At 48.4% G+C, this 26447-nt stretch overlaps 1 long non-coding RNA gene across 1 annotated transcript in view; it reads right to left on the reverse strand.

The window, feature by feature from the left end:
- LOC121684123 overlaps nt 1-26447 on the reverse strand; it is a 68213-nt gene that overhangs the window by 1030 nt on the left and 40736 nt on the right. Inside the window, exon 3 of the long non-coding RNA XR_006023035.1 lies at nt 10094-10253. This is a non-coding gene — a long non-coding RNA (uncharacterized LOC121684123). The remainder of the gene's footprint in view (nt 1-10093; nt 10254-26447) is intronic.

The raw sequence follows: 26447 nt of genomic DNA on the forward strand, positions 1-26447 counted from the left end.
ATCCAGTGAATTTACAACCCCGACCCCCTCGAAACACGACTTCTCACACGCCTGATTCTCCCCCAGCTGCTGCAGGTTCTTATCGGGGCCCTCTTCCTCTTCTGCCTTGGAGATAACAGTAATTCTTCTCCATGCTGTATTTTCTAACCCCCTTCAGACACCCCCGCGCGTCAAACCCCCCTCCCTCCGACTCCGTCACCACCACCCCCAAACCCCACACCAAACCCCTTCAGCCCACAACCAATGCCCCCACCACCACACCGATCCACCATCACCACCACCCATTCTACCTCAATACACCTCTCCATCACCACACACACCCTCCCCACCTACAACCAGTTTGCACCAACCTCCATCGCCTCCGGCTCCCCCTGCCGTTCAACCACTGCCCCCACCACTCAATCTCTCTCTTTTACACACACACACACACACACACACACACACACACACACACACACACACACACACACACACACACACACACACACACACGAAGATACGCTCACCACAGAGAAACTGGTGTGGAGATGCCTGCGAATGTCTTTCTGCTCAGGAAAGATAAAGGGTTAAAGACTACAGTCAGTCCGTCTCTTTGTGAGTTGAGGGTAGAGGAAAGACAGAGAGAAGAGAAGGAAGGAAAGGAGGAGGGGGACATGAGGAGGAAGAGGGTAGAAAGAGAGAGGGAGAGACCAAGAGAGAGAGAGAGAAAGAGAGAGAGAGGGAAAAAGAAATCAAGTATTCAAGTAGAGATTTTTTTTTTATCAGTTGTACAGCGTATAAAACAGTAATTTTTGCCTCTTTCACTTAGTTTTTTTTTATTATTATTATGAATGTGGCTTCAGCCTGGAGTGTTGCAGCCAGATAAAAGAATTAGTGGTTGCACAGAGGGACCAGGGCGCTAAGTACAGCTGCGAATTAGAATGTCTATCTCTGTCGCTCTTGGCTCATCCGCTCTAGCCAGCCAGGCTCCGAGCTCGTAAACAATTTAATCTTTTCACTACAGTTTGGAAGGGGGGGGGGGTGCGGAAAAGGGAGGGAGGTGGGTTGGGGGTGGGCAGAGAAAATCGAGTCGTGGACATTACTCCCCCTCCTCCTCTCTTTCCTCCTCTTCTTCCTTCTCCGTCGCAGTCTTCTTCTGTGGTTTTCTCCTTTAAACAAGAAAACTGACGCAAACATTTGTAAGGTGCTTGAAGATTGAATCTCCTTTCCCTTTTTTCCTCACAGCTCCTCTCTTTTGCAGCCTCCCCCTCCCTCTCTCTCTCTCTCTTTCTCTCTCTCTTATTTTCCTCTCCTGAAACGTCTTGAAATTGAAGATGCACTGCTCCTCCTGCTCTGGGCCCCATGTTCAGGATGTGATATAATTCATAGCCTGCCACACTCAGCTGAGGCAAACACTGGTGGGCAGGCAACTCCCTGGATCCAGCAATACCTGCCTGCTGGCTGTCCGCATGGGTGTATATAGGTATATTTGAATGACTGTGTGTGAGCGTGTGTGTGTGTGTGTGTGTGTGTGTGTGTGTGTGTGTGTGTGTGTGTGTGTGTGTGTGTGTGTGTGTGTTATAGACACAGTAAGGATATAGAAGGGTATAGACATATGCATGCATTAAAGCCACAGCCTCTAGATTTGTCAATTTTGTGGAGAAAATAGTTCAAATGCACACACACACACACACATGCATTCACAAATTCATAGACACACACACACACACACACACACACACACACATATATATATATATACACATATATACACACACACACATACACACACACACACACACACAAATATTCACATACAAACAGACTTAGAATAAGCTGCTATGCTTGTAAGCATATGGATTTGGGATTTGCCAGAGTCCATGGCGGCTGGCTGTGGCGTGTATATGTGGCTGCCTTGTGTGGACTAAAGCGCTGCTGGCCGATGGTTATTGTGGCGGTGTCAGGCGGGGGCCATGCTGGCTTTGTGTGGGGGTCGGCCCCCGCACAGGCAGGTTGAGTGCGATAGCAATCCGAGGGGCTCAGGGGTGAACCGCCAGGACCCCTGGCAGGGTGATAACACCCCCCACCCACCAGAGGCCCTGCCCTTACTCTCTCTCTCCCTCTCAATGTGCTGATATGATGCACAGATTTGGTGTGTGTGTGTTTGTGTGTGTGTGCACGGGTGTCTGTGTATGTGTGTGTCTAGGTACAATATGTGTGCGTGAGTGTTTACATATTTTAGCTGTATGTGTGTGTGTGTGTGTGTGTGTGTATGAGAGAGAGAGACTGCATGTGTGTACACACTTATTTCCACTGCACAATGCCTCTGAAGACTATTATTCTGTGTGTGTGTGTGTGATATAAAGTGACCTCCTGAGACTATTGACTGGCTTCATGTTTGGTCTTGATCGGGCCTCTGTGGTCTCATCATCATTTAGAGAGGGAAGGGAAATGTTAAGCACCCACTGCAAGCCTGCAGATTACACACATACAGCCTGATAGGGCTTGTGCACCTGACAGTCATAAGTGCAATGCCATTCACCGTTTTTGTTTTTTTGTTCATATACACATATAAATAATACAATTCAGATTTCTGAACAATGCGTAAACCTCCAAGCATTTTCCTCAACAAAAAAAAAATCACTAGAAACATTCCCTGTTAATGCAAGCAGTCGTAGATATTATATTCAAGTATTGTGAACCAGCATGTGCAATGGAAGTCCTCCAACAATTATGATATATTGTGATGTACTGCAGGCTATATACAATTGCAGTACTATGATCAGTGGTTAATTGAACTAAGTTGGAAGCTGATTATTAATCATGTATGGAAAACATCTGGTAAATCTGCCTCAGATTAGGATGGATATATCAAGATATATTGAGTTGTTATTGATTCTATTATTAGTGCTTACATATAAAGTAGCATTCATGTGGAGCCAGCTGTGCTGTCTGTGCAAAAGGAATGGATCACCCTCTGCTATATACACTCACTCGCCTGCATCACACACACATACACATGGATCACGCACAAACACCCCTAGTGCACTAGAAGTGACTGTCCCTCTCCAGCTAGTCCCCAGACATGCTGCCCAAACCAGACTGGACCTCTCCTCTCCTCTCCTCTGTGCCCAGGTAAACTGCACTGCATGAGTCACTCTAAACCCAATCTATCCCTCTCCCCATTCTTTCTCTCTCTCTCTCTCTCTCTCTCCATCTCGTTCACTCTCACCCCTCAGTGGGTTCATTTGCAGGGAAGGACAACTGCAGTGAGCAGGAAGCTAACCTCACGAGGCGTAGTCACCTCTGGTGCGGTCCATTGCCACTAGACACACACACACACACACACACACATACACACAGACACACACCAGCCTCCTCCTGTGGGGAATTAAAACAATCAGGCCCTGCACACCGCTCCTCTCACTCGCAATCAGCTTCTACAGAGAGCCTCCCTCGCTGGGGTGGCAGACTCCCTCACAGGGAGAGGGCCGTGGCAAACACCTCCCAGCATGCACTGCGGCAGTGGGGCAGCGGATTGAGGAAAGGGGGGCAAGAAGGCAGGCAGGCGAAGGGCAGTTCTGCAGAGGGCAGATAGGGCTGCCCCGCACCACATGCCCCAAGCACATGCCTCCAGCCCAACAACAAACCTCCATCAGCATCAGCACCACCACTGCCTCCATCATCCATCCACCCTCATCCCAGCACCACCCCCTCCACCCTGCCAACCCTCCTCATCCTCCACACGTAAATACACACAGACAGACTCCTTCACCTCCTGGGGCTGTGTCTCTTTCTTTTCTCTCTCTCTCTCTCTCTCTCTTAGCAATGAGAAAATACTTCCCCTCTCTCTCTCTCTCACTGTCATTTTGGCTCAGTGATCTCTCTCTTTTGCTCTCGCTCTTTCTTTCTCCCTCTCTCTTGCTCAGTCTCTCTGTCTCTCTCTCTCTCTCTCTTCTTCTTCTTCTTCTTCTTCTTCTTCTTCTTCTTCTTCTTCTTCTTCTCCTTGTCTCTCTTTTCTCTTTGCCTTCACCCTGTTCTACTGCAGGAGCTGCCATGTGTGCGGAGAGTGAGCGTATTCAGGTCAGTGACGGGAGGCGCAGAGAATGCGATTTCAGCTCCCCCGCTGGCTGGACATGTAGAGGGTGAGAGATTTGCGGGGGTGGGATTGGTGTGTTGGAGGTGGAGGGGGGGGTAAGTGTGTGTGTGTGTGTGGAGAGAGGGGTGGTGTTGGGTATGAGAGCAGGGTACTTCAGAACAGAGCAGCACTCTGAGAAAAGCCCCTGGACAAAAGAGCCGGTCTGCTGCCGCTTCCCCGCCGCTCAGAGAGCGGACCCGGGAGATGACATGTGGAATGGCACACGTTATGGACCAAACACAAAATTTGTGCCACGTCTCTTTATTTCTGTCTGTCTGTCGGTCGGTCTGTCTTTCATTCTTTATCTCTCTCTTTCTGTCTGTCTTTCTCTCCCCCTCTTTCTCTCTCTCCTCCACCTCCTCCTACACCTCCACCACCACCACCACCACTGCTGGTCGGGGTCCGTTGATGGGCGCCAGTCGGTTGTCAGTGTCATTACCCCGCTTGACTGACTGCCAGAGAGCAGGAGATCCTCTCCATTACCGATCATGTCGGGCTAAAATTGCTCCCGCTCCCATTTCGGGGGCTCAGGTGAGGGGCTGGACTCATGAAGGTGTGTGTGTGTGTGTGTGTGAGCGTTTGTTTGTTTGTGTGTGTGTGTGTGTGTGTGTGTGTGTGTCTGATGCAGGGGTGTTTGTGCGTGATCCATGTGTATGTGTGTGTGATGCAGGCGAGTGAGTGTATATATTACTGAGCGAGCCCACACTGGGGGTCAAAGGGCGCGCTAAATCACAGGGCTCCTGCTGACGGAGGTGCATGTGCCACTCCTCACGGGCCTGGACCCCTCCAAGAGGGGTGGGCAGGGCAGAGGCAGGGGCGAGGTGGTGGGGGCAAGCGCGGAAAAAGGTTAAACATGCCGTCGGCAGCACAACCAGCCCACGGCGAGGATAATGAAGCAGGTACCGGTCAGATCCTGTGGACGAAGACGGACGGATGGATGGGCAGGCAGACGCGGTTAAAACCGCTTAGATCCCATCTCCAGGGTTAGCCCTTTCCCACCTAATCTCCCAGACTGCTGATGAAAGCGCGATTTAAGGAAAGGGGGGGTTGGGGTGGGGGGGGGTAGATGGCGGTAGTGGCGGCGCGAGGTTGTGTGTGTTTGTGGGGAGGGGGATTGTCGGGGTTGGTCGGCGGTGAAATCTCGTTGCCGGAGTGGATAAGACTCAATTTGAAAAGCCTGTAGTGGGAAATGACTGTTTTTGGCCCCCATCATGTCATACAGCAAGGGCACTTTACTGTGCTGTTTGCTGGGGGGGATGCAATTTTACAGGCCTTTCTGTGGCGGGATTTACTGGATGTGCAGTTAATAGTTTATATAGTTCACTCGGAGCGGCAGGGATTAAAGATGGAGTGTTGTTGGGAGCGGCGGCTCGGGGAATATATTTATCCGCGGCCGGACTGAGCCACTCTCACGCCAGCCTGGCCCGCTGACCTTGGCCTGGGCCAGTAGCAAGGCTCCATGGCCCAGTGCCCAGAAACACACACTCACACAAAATACACACACATGCACGCGCACAGACATGAACACACATGCACACACACATGCACGCACATACATGCACGCGCACACATGCACGCACACAGACATAAACACACATGCACACACACACACATGCACACACACACATGTAAATGCACACACACATAAGCACACACACGCACACGCACGCACACAGGCGCGCGCGCACGCACGCACACACACACACACACACACACACACACACACACACACACACACACACACGCACGCATGCACACTAGAGTGTGGCTACCCGAACCGAGCCCGACGGGACCCGATGGGTCGGGTCGGGTTCGGACAAATATTTAGAAATTGTAGTCGGGTTCGGTTCGGGTTCGGACACATGGGGGCGATATGCATTGGAAGCTTTACATTTACATTCCTTATTATGTTGGGTAACCAACAGGTCTGCTTTACATGATGCAAACGTTTGTTTTTTGAGAATAAAGTAAAATGTAAAAAAAGACCTAATAGCTTTTCTTCCTGTGTGCAAGATTTGTTTATCGTGACAACGCATTTCAGGCATTTCATTGTCCCAATTAACGTTGATGCTGCATATGGATCAGTGACAGAGGCACTGTGTGCAGTTCATTTTTAAGACTTTTCGTCAATGGTAAGACAAGAATTCTATTTCAATAGGCTATGCTTGCTTGGGCCTCTTGTGCGCTGTGTGTGACCTGCGTGCGTGCACGCTCATCTGATTCTGTAGACAATTTGTTGTGTGTTCCGTTTAATGGGCTAAAAAGACAGGCTATCCACAAACGTGAACGTTTAATCACTAGCATGGGAATAACTGAGGCATCATCTGCGTCGGGCTCGGGTCGGGTTCGGACATAAAAATGAAAATGCCTGTCGGGTTCGGGTCGGGTTCGGACGCAACTCTGTCGGACACGGGCCGGGTTTGGACAGAAATTTGCGGCCCGATCCGCACTCTAATGCACACGCACACACACAGACACACAGACACACATACACATACACACACACACTTGCTGTGCAACGGTGTACCAGTGGCTTCTTTTTCCTCTCTCTCTTTCTTTCCCTGCCTACCCTTTCTTTCTTTCCTTCTTTCTGTCATTCGGTGTGTGTGTGTGTGTGTGTGTGTTTTGTTCCCTGTTTTCCAGTCTTCCTTTCATTCCCTGCTCTACCTCTTGTTTGTCCCCTTGGTCTGTGTCTTTGATCCTATCAGCTGCGATGTGGTCAGTCTTTTGGAGGGGTAGGGTTTGGAGTCGGGGTGTTGGGGGGGGGGCATGAAGAGGTGCTGCTTGTGCCTGCTGGTCCTGTGTGCTGAGTCCTCTGTGCTATTTACTCTGGCACCACACACACACACACACACACACACACACACACACATTCACAGGCAAGCTGAAAATTAAACAGAGCCTCCCTTCTCGCCTGTGGCCAGCCCATGTGTGTCGCTTAGAGTGTGTGTATGTGTGAGAAAACACTGGTGTTTTTGTGTGGATGTGTGATTGTGCCAGTGTTTGTATGTATGTGTGTGTGTGTGTGTGTACATGTGTGTGTGCATGAGAGAGACAAACAGAGAGAAGGAGTTTGTGTGTGTGTCTGTGTGTGTCTGTGTGTGTGTGTGTGTGTGTGTGTGTGTACATGTGCGTGTGCATGAGAGAGACAAACAGAGAGAAGGAGTTTGTGTGTGTCTGTGTGTGTCTGTGTGTGTGTGCATGTGCGTGCATGTGTGTGTGTGTGCATGTGCGTGCATGTGTGTGTGTGCATGTGCGTGCATGTGTGTGTGTGTGTGTGTGTGTGTGTGTGTGTGGTGTGCGTGCAGCTCTGTTTACCAAAAGCCTCCTCGCACTAAACCACCAGACACCAAAGGCACAAGTCGTTGCCAGCTGGGCCAAACAACAACTAATGCCCACCCCCCCCCCCCCCAACATCCAGTCAAACACAGGCTGACCTCACACACACACACACACACACACACACACACACACACACACACACCGTCCACAGACCTGTGTCAGAGGCCGGGTTGACCCTACCCACTGGACCCTGTGCTCACAAACTCTCTCTTTGAACACAGAGACACCTCGCCACGTGCCGTCAAATGGCTACCCCACACCCAAACCCGCGCTGCCACACTGCTTACTCCTGACAGCGGTCCGCCATCACAGCAAACTGACACGGGAGGTCCTAGTCTGGCGAAAAGGGCTTAGTGCAGCTGGCAAGACCTCAAGACACACTTTACACCTCTAGTGCGTCTACAGAGACAAAGCTACAGGAGAGAGGGGAGGGGAGGCAGTGGAGCATCACATCTGTGGAGCTTTACAGTCCACAGGCTGACACACCACCCTCATGAAAGGGACACTTTGCTCATTTGAACACATGGGTGAAAGACACACACAGGTGGACACACACAGAAGCAGACACAGACTCAGACTTATAAATGTGTCTTCACAAACATATGCACGCACATGGGAAAACACGCATGCATGTATGCGTGTGAACAAAAACACACCTGGACATACATTCAGACACCGATGCAGACACACACATATTCACACACATTTTCACACGCTCTCACACGCACACACACACGCGCACGCGCAAACGCACACACACACGCACACGCACACACACACAGATGCAGGTGTGTACACACACACACACCTAGACACACACATACACAAACACAAACACAAACACACACAAGGTGTGTGCTATTTGGGACACACCACCACTCTTTCCACCAAATAATGAGCCTGGGTTTTTCCATTACACTGGATGAAAAAGGTACCCTGCTTCCCCTTGTCAATCAAAATGATGGATATTCCAATGTCCATCAGAAAGACAACGGCTGGGGACGCATCAGCATCAGCGAGGCAGCCCCACAGGTAGAGGAGGTCAGCGGCACCCTGTCAGTTAGTGATCAAGAGAGAAAAAAAAGAAGGGGTATTAAATACCTTTTTTGAGGGTGGGGGAATTAGCCAACAGCCAATGGCAGCGCTCTGAAGGTGACCTGCATTTTATCTTTTTCTTTTACTGCTGGCGTATTGGAAATGAAATATGACTGGGAAGGAGCGCAGGGCGTGTGAAGGGCGCGCGGCTTTTAAAGGGCCAGCGGAGCGAGGCCAGGCCTAAACAAACTGACCCGAAGGAGGAGGGAGGGAGGGAGGGAGGGAGGGAGGGAGGAGGTGGAGAGAGAGAGAGAGAGAGAGAGAGCAAAAGACAGGGGGACTGTAAGAGAGAGAAGGTGAGAATGAGAGGGACAAGGAAGAGAAGGAAAGACAAAGAGGACGTAAAGGGTGAGGGAGAGAGAGAAAGAGATGATGAAGAGAGTGAGATCCAGTAGATAGAGAGCGAGAGGGTGATTGAGTGGGCGAGAAAGAGAATGAATAAAAGGAGAGAAAGAGAGAAAAAAGAGAGAGCCTCCCAGTCATCCAGTGAGCACCACTCCTCTCTTGCCAAGTCCCGAGGCCCAGGATGAGTGCCTCCACTCCAGACTGCAAGCCAAGCAGCCCAGGGCCAGGCCCCATCATCACCCCCCAGCCCTCCTCTCACTCTGGCTGTCAGCAGCCACTAAAACCATGGATGTCAGAGCCATCTTAATGACAGCATCGACCACTAAATGATGCTGATGGGCAGCCTCTCAAAGGAGACTCCAAATTCACTTCAAGTGAGGACAATCTTGCCAAAAAAAAAAAGAAAGAAAAAAAAAAGAAAATCGGACAAATCGCCCCATGGTATACTTTTGTGGTCGCTAAAAAAGAGAAACACTTTTTCATGAGTGAAAACAGTGGATCAAAGAACATTCCACTCCAAAAAAAAAAATCTGAAAAATGCGACTGCAATTAGAACCCACCCGAAACGTGAAGAGAATTGAAAGAAAACAACAGACAAATTGACCCACTTAACTACAGTCAACACACACACACACACACACACACACACACACACACACACACACACACACACACACACACACACACACACACACTAGCTTCTCCACCACGCCGTGCTCTCGCTTTGTCTCTCTGCCTGTCTCCCCTTTGTCAACGACCACAGAGGGAGAAAAGAACGAGAGACAGAAAAAGTGACAGAGCATGAAAGAAAGAGAGAGAGAGAGAGAGAAAAAAACGAGTGAAATGACTGTTATGTGTGATGTTTACAGTGGCCAGATAGGGCACAAATTATGTTGTCAGGGACACATCCAGACTGGATGAAGAGGAGACAATTTAAAATTTTCACTGTTCAACACCTTTAATGACTCGTAATGCAAGAGGTGTGGCTATCCCTATTAAATGTGTGGCCGAATCAATAAGAGGGATAATTGGAGTTGTTAGAGCAAATTATAACACAGCTATTATGGCGCAGTACAATGTTGCTCAGTAAACTGTTATTACAGGAGAAGAAGCTTTTGGTAGTGGGAGACAGAATGTAGGACAAACTAGAGCAGGGTTTATATGCAATAGTTTATCACTATCAGCCATAATCACCATTCACTTTATTGACAAGGACCTCACTCTCCCCTCAGTCTTTTGTGCTGTATGCAATTTCCTCCTGGCTGACTTCGCCTCTGGGTTGGGTATGTTTCTGTGTCTGTTGTTACTGTCGTTGTTGATGTTGTTGCTCAGGCTCGATTCACTCGGCTTTTTTCTGAAAGAGACAAAAGTACTTGTTAACCTCACCTATTTACAATGGTGTGAAACTTTCTTTGCCACACACACACATATCTTGTTTTCGCTGTTTTTTTTTCTGTTTCTTTTCATGAGTGTTTACTTTTCAATCCCAAATATTGGTATTCTTTTTTTTCTCCTAAAGCTGAGTGACTCATTGAGCTGTTGTGTGTGTTTCTTTCTGTCTGTCTGTCTGTCTGTGTGTGTGAGAGTGTGAGTGTGTTTGTGTTTTCATCAATACTGCTCAGTGCATGTCACTGGCCCCATGTAAACTGACAGTTAGCATCAAGAACACAACAGCTCTCATCCCTAAAACACTGAGGAACTCTTTCCATAACAAGTCCCAACGCAGAAGCACTGTAAAAGAAGTACTGTTTTACGCAAGCCACTCTGGGTTTCTCTCTCACAGAAGTGAACTCAGTTGTTTTGAGTGGTGTGGCAACAGGGGTGCCTGCTACGCTTCAACAAGGCTGACGCCACTAAGAGAAATCAATTTGAGCCTTGCTAATGACAAGAACCCTTCAGTGGAGAACATCCTGTTGACAGGTGGTATTGGGTGGGAAGTGGGCACAATGTTATCACAATTACATCAATTATACAAGTCGTCCAGGGGCGCTCACAATTAAGTAGGTCCTAACAAACTCTCCACGCCGAGGTTGATTAAAAAGCCCACTTCACACGTGGAGCCAGTAATGAGACCATGCAACTATGCTTTGCCAGGTCAAGCCATGATACGCAATGACATGGTGTAGAGATCTAGGCAGTTCTACGATACTACATGCTCTGCTGGAAGTGGTGCCATTCACACATTGTTTTGAGCCCTAAAACAATATTGAACACAGATTAGCAGAAAATATCTTTTGTGCACCAGAAAATATTGCGTTTATTGAAAATGAGAATGAAGTTCAAAAAAATAAATATCCAACATAGGTAATACCGCTGTGAGGCAGACACATAGTGTTAATAATTAAACCTGTTCTAGACATGGGTTTGATGTACATTTACACGGAGGATGCAGGAGACTCTCTTCATATTTCACTAAACCTAATCCTGGCCAGCAGCACTTAGCAGTGATCAAAAGGCTTCAAACTAAGTACTTTTAAACATTTTTTTAAACACTAAATGGCAAAAAAAAATTCTGAGGTTTAGGTCATGATAGCTTCCCTGGAATGCAAAATAAACAGGGAAAAAAGGGCACAAACTATTTCCTTTAAGAGTTTCTCTGATGTTGCAAATCCTAGCAAGGTATAGCCTTCATAAAGTGGCTCAAGGGAAGCAGGGTTTTTTGGCAAGTTCCGACGTCAGGCAAACACATTTCCTGAGGCCACCCAGCCTAAATATCTGCATGCTGTGCAGCCCTGATGATCATTGCACTCTCTCACTAAATCTGCTGGAGAGTCTGAGGGAGAAGGAAAGCGAGATGGTGAGAGAGGCAGAGAGAGAGAGAGAGAGAGAGAGAGAAAGAGAGAGAGGGAGAGAGAGAGTGAGAAAAGGAAAGATAGAGTGGCTGAACAAAAGAGGGGGAAAGCAATGGAAGGAGAGCGAGAAAGAGAGAGAGAAAAAGGGGGGTACAGGGAGAGAGTGTGAGAAAAATGGGAAGGAGAGAGAGACAGAGAGAGTGAGAGGGAGGGAGAGAGAGAGAGAGAGGGAGGGAGAGAGAGAGGGGTTAATAGCAAAGCGAGGGCTCAGGGCTGATAGAAATGCAGAGCGCGTCCGTGGCACGGTGCTCAGTGATGGGTTGGAGCCGAGATCTGGCGCCTGCTATAAAGGAGCTCATTGAAAATAATTCAGAGTGACGGCTGTGCAGCCTGAGAAACAGGAAGCAGGGGGGGGGGGGGTGCAGGAGGAGGAGAGGGAGGTGGAGGTGGAGAGATTGAGAGTGAGAGAAAGAGAGAGAGAGAGAAAGCGAGAGAGAGAGAGAGGGAGGGGGGGAGAGGAGGACAGAATGGAATAGAAGTGAGTGGTGGAAGAAATGGAAGGCATGGCAAAAGGGGGAGTAGATAGCAAAAAAAGGGGGAGGAGGGAGAGGGGAAGAGGGAGGTGGAGGGGAGGGGGGTGAGGAAAAGATAAGAAAAGAAAGTGGGGAAGCGTTGTGAGGGAGGCTTTAAGGCCTTTGGTGGCAGCTGCATGACAGAGGAAATTCTGGACAAGGGGAGAAAGAATATAAAAGTAAAGGACTCAAAACCCCATCCACAACCCCCCCCACCCCACCCCACCCCCATCCACACTGGCCTGCTAAAAACACAGAGAGGCCCCAGCAATATAAACAGAAGGAGGAGAAACACGAGACCATGAGACGTGTATGAAGCACCATGGAAATGGGCTTCTGTGCCATTCAATCAGCACTGTGAGGAGCATGTTGTATTCCCACAAAAAACAGAACACCTCAATCCTCTAGACAGCGTACTGATTTAGACTATAAAACATCATGTGTATATTACACATTGTTCTAGTTTGAACTGTTATGGACACAACTTATATTTTAGAAATGTCTAAATACATACATAAACGTATTTTTAAAAGTATATTGTATGTACAATGTGTGTGTAGACAGCACTTGTGTGTGCACATATTCAGTTTTACATTCATACACTGCATGTCAAATCACTACAGAGCTTCGTTTCATAGAAAATAAAAATTTCATAGAAGTTGTGCATGCAGTATTTCAAATAGCAATACAGTTTCTCAATGACAGTGAGTGATGTGTTCACGACTGTGTAGAGCTTTATCCAGGGCTGGGTTGGGCTGAACTGGACAGGCCACTAAACAGAGATATGACACCAGCCCGTCACCCTCCCCTCTCCTCCTGCAAGCCCCCCTCCCCCGCCTGGCCGCCTCTGGCCCCCAGTATATTAATGTGGACCCGCAGACCTCTATTAAACTGAGCAAAGCTCATTCCCGACGTGGGGACATCGTTTACGCTCACGCCAACGCTTAAGCACACACGGGGCCCACCAAGAGGCATCCGGGGGTTAATGGGGCTTGTACGCCACGGGGTGCCGTGAGCTACCACCACGTGTGTGTGCATGTGTGTGTGTGTGAGCCAGTGGAGGCGGAGGGGTGACAGGGTTACACTTGGATGCTGCAATGGAGCCAGGCAGTATCCAGCTGGGCCATTGACCCCCCAACCACCCAGTCCAGCTCACCCCAGCCCCTGCTATGAGCTCTGCCAAGGGCTGTGTGTAGATGGCTGTGGGGTGTGTATGGTACATTGGGGTGCTGGTGGTTGTTTGACTAAATATTGATACTTTATTTGTTTGTTTGAAATATTGATTACTTTATTTGTTTGAATATTTGCTTGTTTGGTTCTTGCAGATGTCTGCTCTTGTGCTTTTTTTGTTTTTGTAATAAATAGAGCACATTTATTACATGAGATTATGTTGAGTTTGAGGTCTATGTGTCTGCTTTAATGCATTTTCAGCTTGCCCAGACTGTCCAGTGCCATTTCTGTGCTTCACATTATCCATATGTTTTTTTCCATTCAAATCAAGTTGGACACAACTAAATTATCTTGTGCAAAACACTGAAATGATGCAAACCATCACCTTGCAATTCCAAGAGCTTCCCTGAGCGTTGCATTAGCAAGAAATTATTTTACAGACAAATCGAGGGAGGGAAATACATCAAATAAGTGCTTGAAGTTTCCATCAACTTTTCAGCTGACGAAATTAAATTAATTCTAGAATCACCATAACAAATCAAATCAGCGCCACCCCCCCCCCACCACTAGCACCCTACCCTTTCTCCTCTGAAGCTGCCAAACAAGGGAGTGTGTTTGGAAAAGCCTGATTCCCCCTCTATCTCAAACTGGAATCAAATCAGAGGCGTTTGCCTCTCAATAGCTGATCAATTTACCGTGCCTCGGAACATTGCGGTAAACATCGACAAAGTCATTTTCTGGCATATTAATGTTTACATCCAATCAGCAGAATGTAGGGCAGTCTAATTAACTCAATCAGACTTGGGAATGCGCTGAAAATAAGAAATTCACCTGGAGACCACAGACAATTGATCACTTTAGGCCCTCTTCAGTCAATTGTTTCTTGACAGCACTTCAGAGTCTGTGAATTAGCCAGAGCTACATATGGTGATTAGAAAGCAGTTTCCACCATCAAATACAAACAACGCCTGCAAATATTTAACAGAAATGGGATCTGAAGTTAGTTACGGGATCATTATGTGTAGCCAATTTTTATTATTAAACTGTGCCTGCAGAACAGAACATAAAAGGCTAATGAAAGCAAAAAGACAGAGACAGACAAAAAGACATTTAAAAAAAAAAAAACTTATTTACAAATACACTTATTTTCTGAAATGTTCTGAAATAGTGCATTATTTCTAAACAAGTCAAGGACATTCACAATGTCAGTATATAACATTTCATGTCCCATCTCTGGACAGAGCATCTGACAAGGGCCATTCTATTTTGGAGGGAGAAAGCGGGGATTAGGGCAAGAGATTCTGACGGCAGCAGAAAAAAAAAACGGGCAAAACACAGCAATAAAAATAAAAGAAACACCACCCTGCCCCCAGCGCGTTATCTTTCTCAGTCCCTATACACAACCTCCCCTTCTCCTTCGCCGCTCTGTTTCTCCAGCCCTATCCCACAGTGCTCCTTGCCCTCGCACCCACTATCTATCCATCTCTCGCTCTGTTGCTTTATTTCCCTTTCTCACACCAAGTCTTTCTATACTCTCTCTCTCTCTCTCTATATATATATATATATATTCACTACATTCTCTCCCATCCTCCCTCCCTGTACCACTCTCTCTCTCTCTCTCTTTCTCTCCCTCCTTCTCATCTTTTGCCTCTCTGTCGCCGCCTCTTTCTCTCTCCTTCCTCAAAAACTAGCCTCAGCGCTCGCCCTTCGTTCCCTCCCCGCCTATGAAAAATCAGCAAATAAAAAGTTACATTAACCCCAAGCTGACCTTTCCCACGTAATACAGTGCGCTGCGTTTGGGGTGGGGTGGGGGGGGGCTGGGGTGGAGCCTGGTGCGGTGGGGGCTTCATCGAAAAGCTGTCACTCTCAGGCATCCCAAGCACTGCCCGGGGAGCATTTACCGGATAATTAATATATTAAATGCATGAAAAATAGTTACACAGGGGCTCGTCGTCAGCTCTTCCCCTGCACGAGGGGCAGAGGGATACAGCCTGTGAACCATCAATATACAAGCATCTCCCTTCAATGGGCCATCATAAAAACTGCTCATAATTTTATGGCTTCATTCACAGCCCTGGCTGTAAAGGAAGGCCATATTTCCTCATAATTCACTGGATCTTCCAGCGGCTTTTATTATTTGGCGGTTTTAAGCTGCCGCACCGGGCCGCAATTATAAGGTGGTGGCCGGCGCAGCGTGAAGGACACGCAGGGGTCAGCGGCGGCAAGAAACCGTGACTAAACGGGACGGAGGGGCCGCGCGAAGATCAAGACTAAAAATACGCCGACCGGGGTGAGCTCTCAGCCACAGCCCCCGCCATCATACATTCACACTCACATAAATGAACAAGTTAGCACAGATAGACTCACACACACACACGAGTGCAAACACACACACACATACACACACACACACACACACACACACACACACACACACACACACACACACACGTATCGCTAAGAATGGCAAAATAAAATTAAAGCATACTATACAGTGAGTATACCAACTTGTAAAATGTATTATACAATTAATTATTAAAATAAGTAAACTGTGCATTTTTACAATTTTGTAAAAATATGTTGTAACAAAGTGTATTGTGTATTATGTGATTGTAATTGTGTGTGTGTGTGTGTGTGTGTGTGTGTGTGTGTGTGCGTGCGTGTGTGTGCGTGCGTGGCTTCATTTCCATGTTTGGTCCATATGCATGCATGTATTTATGGGCTAGTGTCTGCTAGTGAGATTTCATAGGCGTTATTGTGTGGGTGCAGGGCACTGAGTGAAAGGCTGTGTGTGTAATTCGCCAGGCTTGCATGATTGCCGTGTGACACAATGCCACTGCGTCTGGATTCCCTTTGTCTGGGGTAAACATCCCATTTGATTTGAGTAATGAAAAATTATTTTCTATGAATATTGAAAAAAAAAATGCACAAGTTCACAGTCTGCCTTTTCCCGGGCACAGTCCATAATTAAACTACTGCCTGCTATTTTCATGGAACATTAACTCACACCACGTGATTATTATTATTGTCACACAGACACAGATGAACAAACACACAGACATGCATGCAGACAGACATGTGCATACCGACACAGAAAATGATAATGGTGGAAACACACACAAACATACACAGACACACATGAATATGAATATTGACAATGGATTTTAGAGTTACTCTAGTGTGTGTGTATGTGTGTGTGTGTGTGTGTGTGTGTGTGTGTGTGTTTAAAACACACCCACATCCTTTGTGTGCACAACACCACCACAACAAACACATACATAATCTTGTCTGCAGCTATCCATTACCCAAGAAATATCCCTAGAGAGCCTGTTGGTATTAATAGTCCTATTCATTAAATATTACTCTTGTCAAAGAGGTGGCGTAATACTGGCCTGGAGACAGGAGCCCATAGATCCCGCTGTAAAGCCCAATTAATTTTCTGGAGCAAACGCTCCGATTTCTGTAAATGACATCCAGTACCGTTTGCATTTGAAATGTGACACAAATGGCACTCAGTGGCAATTCAAAGCCCAAATAGATGGCGTCTTTAGTGCGGTGCCCGTGAGCGGTAGCATCTCTCCTGCACTGGCTATAGCAGAGGTCAGCTACAGTAGCAGCTCTGAGCTCCAGCCTCCAGGCTCACACACACACACACACACACACACACACACACACACACACACACACATCCAAAGTGGGGTGGGGTGAATCATATGCAATCGCATTCAAACACATTCTCTCTCACTGGCCCTGTGCGCTGACTAAACCAACAGTGGTGAGTGAAATGGACTGTGGCGGGGCAGGGTGGGGGAATGGAGAGTGACCGAGACTGGCTCTGGTTCTGACTCAGACTCAGACTGAAATGTGGGATTGGGAGCAAGGGATGGACACAATCCTCTGTATGCTAAGGTGAGCAAAAGAGGAGCTTTTTGTGCCGTGTTATTTTTTGCTATGTAGAATACTGCAGCAATAGGGGAAAACACACACACACACACACACACACACACACACACACACACACACACACACACACACACACACATACTGCACACACACACACCTTCATAATCTGAATTCGTACAGAATAAAAAAAAAAGCTCTGTGTACTGGGGAGCAAAACAAACACAGGTTTTTAATTGGGGTGAAAATAGCATGGGGCAATCCAATCTAGGGAAAGTGCACACAGACACACACGTACACACGTACACACACACACGCACATACGCACACACACACAAACGCACACACGCACACACGCAAACACGCAAACACGCACACACACAAACACACACACACACGCACACACACGCACAAAACACTGTTGCTCCTCCTTTATCAAGGCAGTTCACCCACCCCCTCACACTCTTCCTCTCTCTCCCCCTCCTTTTTGTCTTCCCTCTCGCGCCTGTGCCCCTACTGGTCAACACAGCTCCAAATGAGTCATTAATAGCATTCACACGAGCTTGGCGAGCGCCACACAGCCCTGTTCCCACTAAGGGCCTTGAAATGGGGCTAAAGGATAATCTATTTTCTGTTTTGCTTCTATTTACTCCTTAAACGCCGTGGCTAATGAACTCAAATCTAATGTTTTGGAGGCAGAGCATGATTCCTTTCCATCGTCTCTCTCCAAAAACCCCTCTCTCTCTCTCTTTCTCTACAAACAAACACAACAGGCTGGGGAGAGAGAGAGAGAGACGAGGGGAAAAACAGTTCCAGTCGTAGCCAAATTGGCGAGCCAGCATTGTACACATACAATGCAGAGTATAGGTGGATCCTGGAGAGCCAGCAATAAGCAGGCCTAATCCTGTTGACTAAGAATGGGAGTGGGGAGCCATGCCAGGATGCCGAGCGCTCAGTCTGCCGACAGCACGGGGGAATTACCCACCACGGCGGGGTGGTCCTCGAACGAGGCGCCTCCGCTGCCAACGGGCAACAGCACAGAGCTGGCACGAGAGGACCCCCATCACACACACACACACACACACACACCCTCTTCCCATCGGGGCCAAATCTCCCCAGTATGATTTGGAATTGTGGGATTTTCGCAAATTATTACATTATAACAGAGTTGCAAATTGACTGTAGGATCATGTTCTTTAAAAAAAAAAAAAATCTGGCCCAGTCATGAACCAATTAGTAGGGTATGGGGAGGGGGCCTTACTAAAGATTACCAAGCCTGTTTTGTTTTGGCAGGCTCAGGCATATCCTGTCGGCATGTGCACCACCCTACCCCAAGGTTAACCACAGCCAACAGGCGAACAAAGTGCACTGCTTTGGGCTGGAAGAGGTGGTGGTGATGGTGGTGATGGTGGCAGTCATGGTGACTGGCGATGGTGGGGGTGGATGAGAGAGAGACAGAGAGAGTTAGCTGTTGAATCTCCTCATACCCATCACTCTGTAATACCATAATACTTCCTTATTAGCGACAAGGCTTGGGCTGCCCCAACAGACAGATTTGCATTGTTACTGTTACGTCTATGTGTCAGTCTAATACCCTTACTAGTGACTTACAGCTCAGTGGCACGTAGCCTAGCAGGCCGCCTCGCAGCGCTGCCGCACACACACTTCAATTGCCATCCTTAATGCCCAGCCTCTATGAGCTCGGCTAAGATTTTCTCAAGTCATTACAAGAGTGTCACCATTTAATGCGATGATCTAGATTATGGCGATCTGGAGAGGAGGCACAAAAGAAATGATTATGAGTCTCTCTCTCTCTCTCTCTCTCTCTCTCTCTCTCTCTCTCTCTCTCTCTCTCTCTCTCTCTCTCTCTCTCTCACCCCCACCCCATGCCGCCCCTTCCTTCTATACTTTATACTTTCTCTTCCCTTCGTCATCGTCTCTCTCGCTCTCTCTCTCTCTCTCTCTCTTTTCTTTTTTCTGTCCCCAGCTCTGGTCTTCCCTTTGAAAATGATTGAATATTAGCTGTTTAATCAGCTCTCGGGCAGGTTAAAGGAGCTAAGTAGCGGAACACCGTCCCTGATGTCCACCCGGCCTCCCTTCGCCCATTAGGGCAGTGGGATGCGGACAGGGAGAGAGGGGAGGGGAGGGGGGGGGTGGCTGCAGCTCCTCAGGGGGCTATAAGTAAGGGGCCTGCTCCCTTTAGTCCTATTAAAACATTACTACCCCCCTCCCCCCACCCCCCAACACACACACACACCACCTCCACCATCCTTTATGAGCTGAGTCCTAGTGGCCCAACAGATTGGGAAATAGAGACTGGCCACGACTGTGAGCAGGCCAAGGAATGACAGTTATGAGTGGATGCCTGCATGAATGTGTGTGTGTGTGTGTGTGTGTGTGTGTGTGTGTGTGTGTGTGTGTGTGTGTGTGTGTGTGTGTGTTGTGCATGTAATAGAGACGGGACACAGTATAGGGACACAGGTCCAGATACATAGATACAGGCCTAGAGAAAGACAGAGAAAAAGAGAGAGAGACAGAAAGAGAGAGAGAGCTCCACTCAGGCAGAGAGTTAATCATTGTGAGAGAAACAGTCAGACTGGGAGTGTGAGTGAGAGTGAGAGTGAGTGAGGGTGCCTAGGCCCTGTGTCGTCCAGCAGGAGCCTCACACACTGCAGAGGTTACGCCGGGGGAGCAGGAGGAGATTTCCGCTGAGCTCCGCCACTCTGCCGTTCAGCCCCACTGCCCCGCGCTGCCCCGCGCCACTCCACCCCCGCCGCCAGCTTCATGGCCCTCGCCAGCGTGTCATGGCACAGGATGTAAGGAGCTCTGGCAGCCCTGGGATGCTACACGCCACGCTACACGCCACGCCAAGGCAGGCCCCGGCAAACCCTTTAGCGGATACGGCATGTCGTCTCCTGACACACCTCTCTCTGAGACACAGGCGAGGGAAACGCTTTTTGGGCAGCGTCTCTATCGGATCTGCAGGGCCCAAGCCAGCATGCTGGGAGATGTGTGTGTTTGTGTGTGTGTGTGTGTGTGTGTGTGTGTGTGTGTGTGTGAGTGTGTGTGTTTGTTGGGGGATAGAGTCGCAGAAATCAGCTCCCTCTCCACCTGCTGGAAGCCCTTTGGCCAGTGGTGAATAAATCTTTCAAAGCGCCGCGCCAAAAGCTCGCTCCTGACTGTTCCAGTCGAAAGGAATAAATATAAGGGCCAGCCCAAGGCAAGAGCCTCTCCCTCTCTCTCTCTCTCTCTCTCACACACACACACACACACACACATACGCACACACACACAATGTACACACACACACTTACACTAAACTAGCTAAACTAGGGGGCTGGATTGATTCCGGCACTCGAAAAACAGCACACACTTAAAAAAGGCAGAATCCTAAACACACACATTAGTGGCGAGCGTGGCGCGATGGCTCCTAAGTGGGTCATCAAATGCAAACAGACGGAGCACCACACACCGGGCGCCGCCATCATCATAACTGCCATGTTTTGCCTTGATTGTTTCCTGCTGCCGTTGTTCCTGCTGCTGCTGCTGTTGTGGTTTTGTGCATGATCAGGGAGGAAATAGAAAAGCCTAAACCACTAAACAGGAGACCTTGACTCAGTTACGCGCTCCACTCCAACCCCTACACCCACACCACCCATGTGGATGGCGGCTCATTTGTGCTTTTGTATGCATCAAATGCATATTGGGGTTTCTTGTCTCGTTTTGTGTACGTGTGCAAGCATGGGGGAAACATTAATTGTTCTTGTGTGTCTGTGTGGGTATTTGTGTGTATATGAGTGTGTATGTGTGAATTGTATTTGTGTTTGTGTGTGTGATGTGTGTATATGTATGCATGTGTGTGTGTGTGTGTGTGTGTGTGTGTGTGTGTGTGTGTGTGTGTGTATATGTGTGTATATGTGTGTATATGTGTGTGTCTGTGTGTGTGTGTGTGTGTGTGTGTGTGTGTGTGTGTGTGTAGAGGGGACAGCCTGCGGCCCAGCAGATGTGAGCAGATGTCAGTGTAAGTGAGCAGGGACTTGGGAGGGAGAGGGAGAAATGTGCCGGGCCAACCCTCTAATTTACGCATGAGTGGAGCTGCACCACCGATATTTACATTTAAATTGATGTTTCAGATACTTAATTAAGGACGAGGACTGGGCTCTTCTGGTCGACAGCGCTTTCTTCCTCATCTTCCTCCTCCTCCTCCTCCTCCTCCTCGCCGGAGCCCGCAGACCACTCACCGGAACCTCGAGCATTTCCCCAAACCCACATGAATATTTTTCACCCGATTCACATTAATGACAATGGGTTCTCTCCCCCCAAGTTTCACTCTGCAGGGGTAATTTGCGAGAACATTACTGAACACACAATGCCCCCTGGTGGATTCTTACCTCCAACCCCAAAAAAGAAAAAAAAAACCCTCCACCAGCACATCCACCACTGCCGCCATTTTCACTGACAGTCCTATTGTAGCTTGACAGCTACTCCCACCCTCCACCAAACCCACCCCAACTACCCCCCTCTCACCCCCTCCAAACCAGCCCTTTTGTTCTCCACTACCCTCCTTGCCACCCCGGCTGACGGCTGCCCCAGGAGAGGGCCCTTGTGCGGCACGGAGGTTTTTCACTGCAGCCGATCATATTAATACGTGGGGAGACCTCGGAGTGCGATGAGTGGGCCCCTGAGGGCCCCAGCCCTTAATGCAGTGGCACTCCAGCCCTGATGAACTGAACGCTCCCAAGGCCTGCTGCTCCTGCCCCCATGCTCCGACCCCCCCCCCCACCCCAACACAACCCAACCCAACCGAGAGACCCAAGGCCCCCTGCCCCCCCAGGACTCTCTCCTCTCCCCACTCACTCCCAAACAGCCTTTTAATAGAGTTTAAAAGAGGTTATTAACATCACCTGCTAATTATGTTAAGGACCTAATTAGGAAAAAAGAAAAAAAAAAGACTTTTTTGGAGGGAGGGAGAGGGGGGGGGGGGGGGGGGTTCTAATTAGGTTTTCTTTTTAAGTACACTGATAACCAAGGGAATGCCAAGATCTCGGTAGCAATGAGAGTGCAATGAGCCAGCGAGAGGCTTCTTCGGAAAAGAAGTTAACCCTCTCATCAGTGAAGTTGACTCTATTAGCAGGGCCCGGCAGAGTGCAATTACCAGCCAAATCGTTTATTTAGGCCCATGTTTATCTGGATTGGGCTGCATCATTTAATGTGTTATAAACTCAATGCCGCCTTCATTAGTGCTTACAGTCGGTGGGTGGTAATACCTGCAAACCGTTGAGGCCGAGGTTATCAGTCCAAGGGCTGAATTACACAAGTGGTACCTCATTTTTTAAAGATCAGCTTCCCCCATCCCTTTGCTGCTGCTTCTGCTAACTCCCAGCGTTAAACTTGGTGTTTAACTCAACTCAGTTACACAGTCAGGCTTGCTCACCGGCACCACGGGGATTCGGGTGGGGTGGGGGTTGGCAGCACCATCGCAAGACAGTTCTGAGCCGCTTGGATTCTGATGAACCATGAGATGATGCCGGTGCCAGTGTGTGTAATATCTCACGGGCTATTGTCCATGTTTCACAGATAACTGATGAGGTTATCACCTCAGAGAATGTGTCTATCTCCAGAGGCCCTTTGGGGGGGGGGGGTTGGGTCTGGGCATCGCGGCGGGACATCAAAAACATGGGTGATTTGGGAAAGAGGGAACAAAAAAATGAAGCCTGTGCAGAGGTATCAGTGCATCTAGGTTTAGCTACATTGCTCTCAGGGCCTCTTGAAAATGGCTAACATGAGTACCAAACGTTCAAAAGAAGGAGAAAAGAAAGAGACCGAAACAGAGAGAGAGAGAGAGAGAGAGAGAGAGAGAGAGAGAGAGAGACGGGAAGGTGGGGAATGCACTTCATGTCGTGACATTCTGTCATGAGAGAAAGAAAGAAAGAAAGAAAGAAAGAAAGAGAAATAAAGAAAAAAACGCTCCTTGTGTGATTACATGTTTAATTTACTTCCCATCACACACACACATCCAAAAAAACATAGGAAAAAAACCGTCTTCTATGACAGAGGCAATTTGTCGTGATCCCAAGCAAGTGTCAGTGAGGCCTGAGGGCTGGCGCCTGCGACTCTTCTACCTTTTCTAATGGAATCTCAATGAAGCCGAGGCCAAGGGGCTCGCAGGGAACAGACAGCTCCCACCATTACAACGAGAGGGCCCTCCTTCAACCCCGGACACCTCTCACTCACGCCTGTTATTATCGCTTCAAGCCACGGGCTAGAGAGAGCAGGCACCACCGCAAGGGGAGGGAGGAGGGAGGGATGGAGGGAGAGGGGGGGCATGGAAGAAAAGAGGTTACCATTACTTATCACTGTGTACCTTGACATTTTGCCAGATCTGGTTTGGGGGGAAATAGGCAGTCTTCTAAATTGACAGCGCTGGACACTGTGTTTAAATTGATAGCTGATCGCAGCCTTGCAGTGATGTCCCATTTTATTTTGATATCCCGATTCATAAATAGACAGACAACCATAGATATTTGTGCCATAGGTGTCACCCAGGCTGTCATCTTGAGACGCTGTTTCTTTTCTTTTTTCGTGCTTTCGTATTCTTTTTCAAGAGAAGCGATTCCCTTTTGAATCAGGTTTCCTTCTTTTCCATATGTCTCGAGGCAATTATGGAAATTATATTAATGTTCAATATGATTCAAAATTACAGGTGGAATTGATGTGGTGCAATTGAAAGCGGCACTTTTATCTCATGACGGCAAATAGCAGAGCCCGGAATGTTCCGTCCCACAGAGGCTGAGAGAAGGTAAGGACTCACAGGGAAGATCAGACGACGGACTCGCAAATTAGAGATGACACTCTCCTAGCCGAGCATGAAACACAAAGCAAACGATTGCATAAACAAAATGCAAACTACTTTTGAAAAGTTCAGGATCACTAATAGAAATGCTCTAAATTTGTGCAGCAAAAAAACAAACAAAAAAAACAAATGATGATTTGTCCTTGAAGTGAATTAGCATAATCTCAACAACGCCATTTCAATTTAATAGTTGCCTTTCTTCACTCGCACTGATTACACTCTCACTGACCACATCCTGTCATTTCTCCTGGGGGCCAACAAAATCATAAAAAGGTCATCCCGTTGTTTCCGATCTCAGTAACTGTTTTCTTAATAATGCCTTGTTATTTGGCATTTTCCCCATCCCCAGTTCAACCCTACATGCTACATTTACCCACAGAATCAGGGCAGGTAATTTCAGTTTCAGTTTTCAGTTCAAATGTCCAACCTATAGCATGGTCTGTCATGGCCAGACACCAACAACAAACCTCATTACAAGTTCAGCACTGTACTTAGAAAAATAAAGTACATGAACATGCTATGACTATACACTGAGTGTGTCTGCAGTGAGGCAAACAAGGACATTTCCCCAGTGGCGTGACAGTGGGCAGCTGTCTCGTGTCTGACCTAAGCACCGGACAGTGGCATTAACCAGCTCCTGCGGTGCAGCACTCTTGCAAAGGGCTGGCAGCATTGTCCAACGCAATCACGGCAGCCACGTATGCGGCGCGCAAAAAATGTTTACCGTTTGCACGGCCTGACCCCGGCGAGCGAAAGCGGAGACAAGATGAATTTGACAGCTAATGTAAAAATAACAGACAATCATAAATCATGGAAGTGGGACGGAGCCCGGTGATGAGAGCTAATCAATATGGGCCCTGACTTGGCCATTGTGCCGAATGGCACTTCATTTATTACTGGGGACTTTGAGGAGAAACATTATTCACATTAGAGTATGCAAGGAGGAGGGCAGGAGAGAGATTGAGGGAGGGAGGGAGAGAGAGCGAGAGAGCGAGAGTGAGAGAGAGAGAGAGAGGTGTACAGAGACCAAGGTGCTTAGTCATTGCAGTGGCCTAGGGGGAGGTTGTGGGTGGACGGGTGGAGGGAGGGGGTGTGTGAGGGACCAAGCCAAAACTGCAGCCAGCGTTCCGCCGGTTCAAGCATAAATCAGCACTGCAGACTAGAACACCACCAGCGTTCTCCTCGGCTGCTTCACCAAAGCCAGGCTACTTAAATGCAGATAAAGCCTTTTCCAACTGAATACTGTTTTGTAAATGTGAACTTTAGAGTGCACTTTTAGAGAGAGAGAGTGAGAGAGAGTGAGAGAGAGATAGAGAGAGATGGAGAGAGAGGGAGAGAGAGTGCAAAAAAACACTTTCAGTCCAGTAAAATTCCTTTCCTCTTGTCAGCGAGATGCACAGCAGTAGCAGCAGCAGCCGATGTGGCCGAGTCCCCTTGATTTCCCATTCCAAAGTGGGCCGCGTTGCGTGTGGGGCTTGATTTGAGTGGCTATGTGTGGAGCCCCGGGGGAAATGGAAGCCGGGGAGCGGGCGGCTGGTTTACTCCAGGCCCAGGGCCCGGCACTGTCTCCCCCTGCCTGATGAGCTCCGGGCGGCCAGCCTGGACAGTGTGGGGGTTGCGCTCAACCAATATGTTCAACTTCCACTCTAATGGACAGGGCTAATACGCTGCAGCCTAGCCAGCTCTCCCTCTCTCTCTCTCTCTCTCTCTCTCACACACACACACACACATACACACATTCACACACACACACACACACATACAAACACATACACACACATAAACATATAGCCCTAAACTTGCACAGAAGGACATGCACAAACACACACACTCACACATGCACACTGATACCTACTGTACCTACCTCTCTCTCTCTCTTTTTACCTTTTTCCCACACAGAAACAGACACATTCACACAGGCATGCACAAACACTGCTCACTCTTTCTGTCTCTCTCTCTCTCTCTCAGTCCTCTCCTCGTGCCCCCTCTCTTCCTCTGCTACTTCCCACCGCTGCAGTCATTTTTCCTCACCTGTGTCTCATTCCGGCCCAGCTCTCGGCGGAATGTATGGCTTTATTTGAACAGCACCGGCGTTTCATTGGATTGCTATTGCCTCGAAAAACCACCGCTGCCCATTTCAGATTCATCAAGGGCCAATTTAATTCAGAATTCATGAAGTCTGCATCCGTCAACACGGCCCCCCGTTCAATGCGACTCAGTGTGTTCTCCGCCTGTTTGGGGGACATCAGTAACCTCACTCA

The sequence above is a fragment of the Alosa sapidissima genome, chromosome 15 (assembly GCF_018492685.1).
Source record: "Alosa sapidissima isolate fAloSap1 chromosome 15, fAloSap1.pri, whole genome shotgun sequence".
In the NCBI taxonomy this organism is placed as follows: Eukaryota; Metazoa; Chordata; class Actinopteri; order Clupeiformes; family Clupeidae; genus Alosa; species Alosa sapidissima.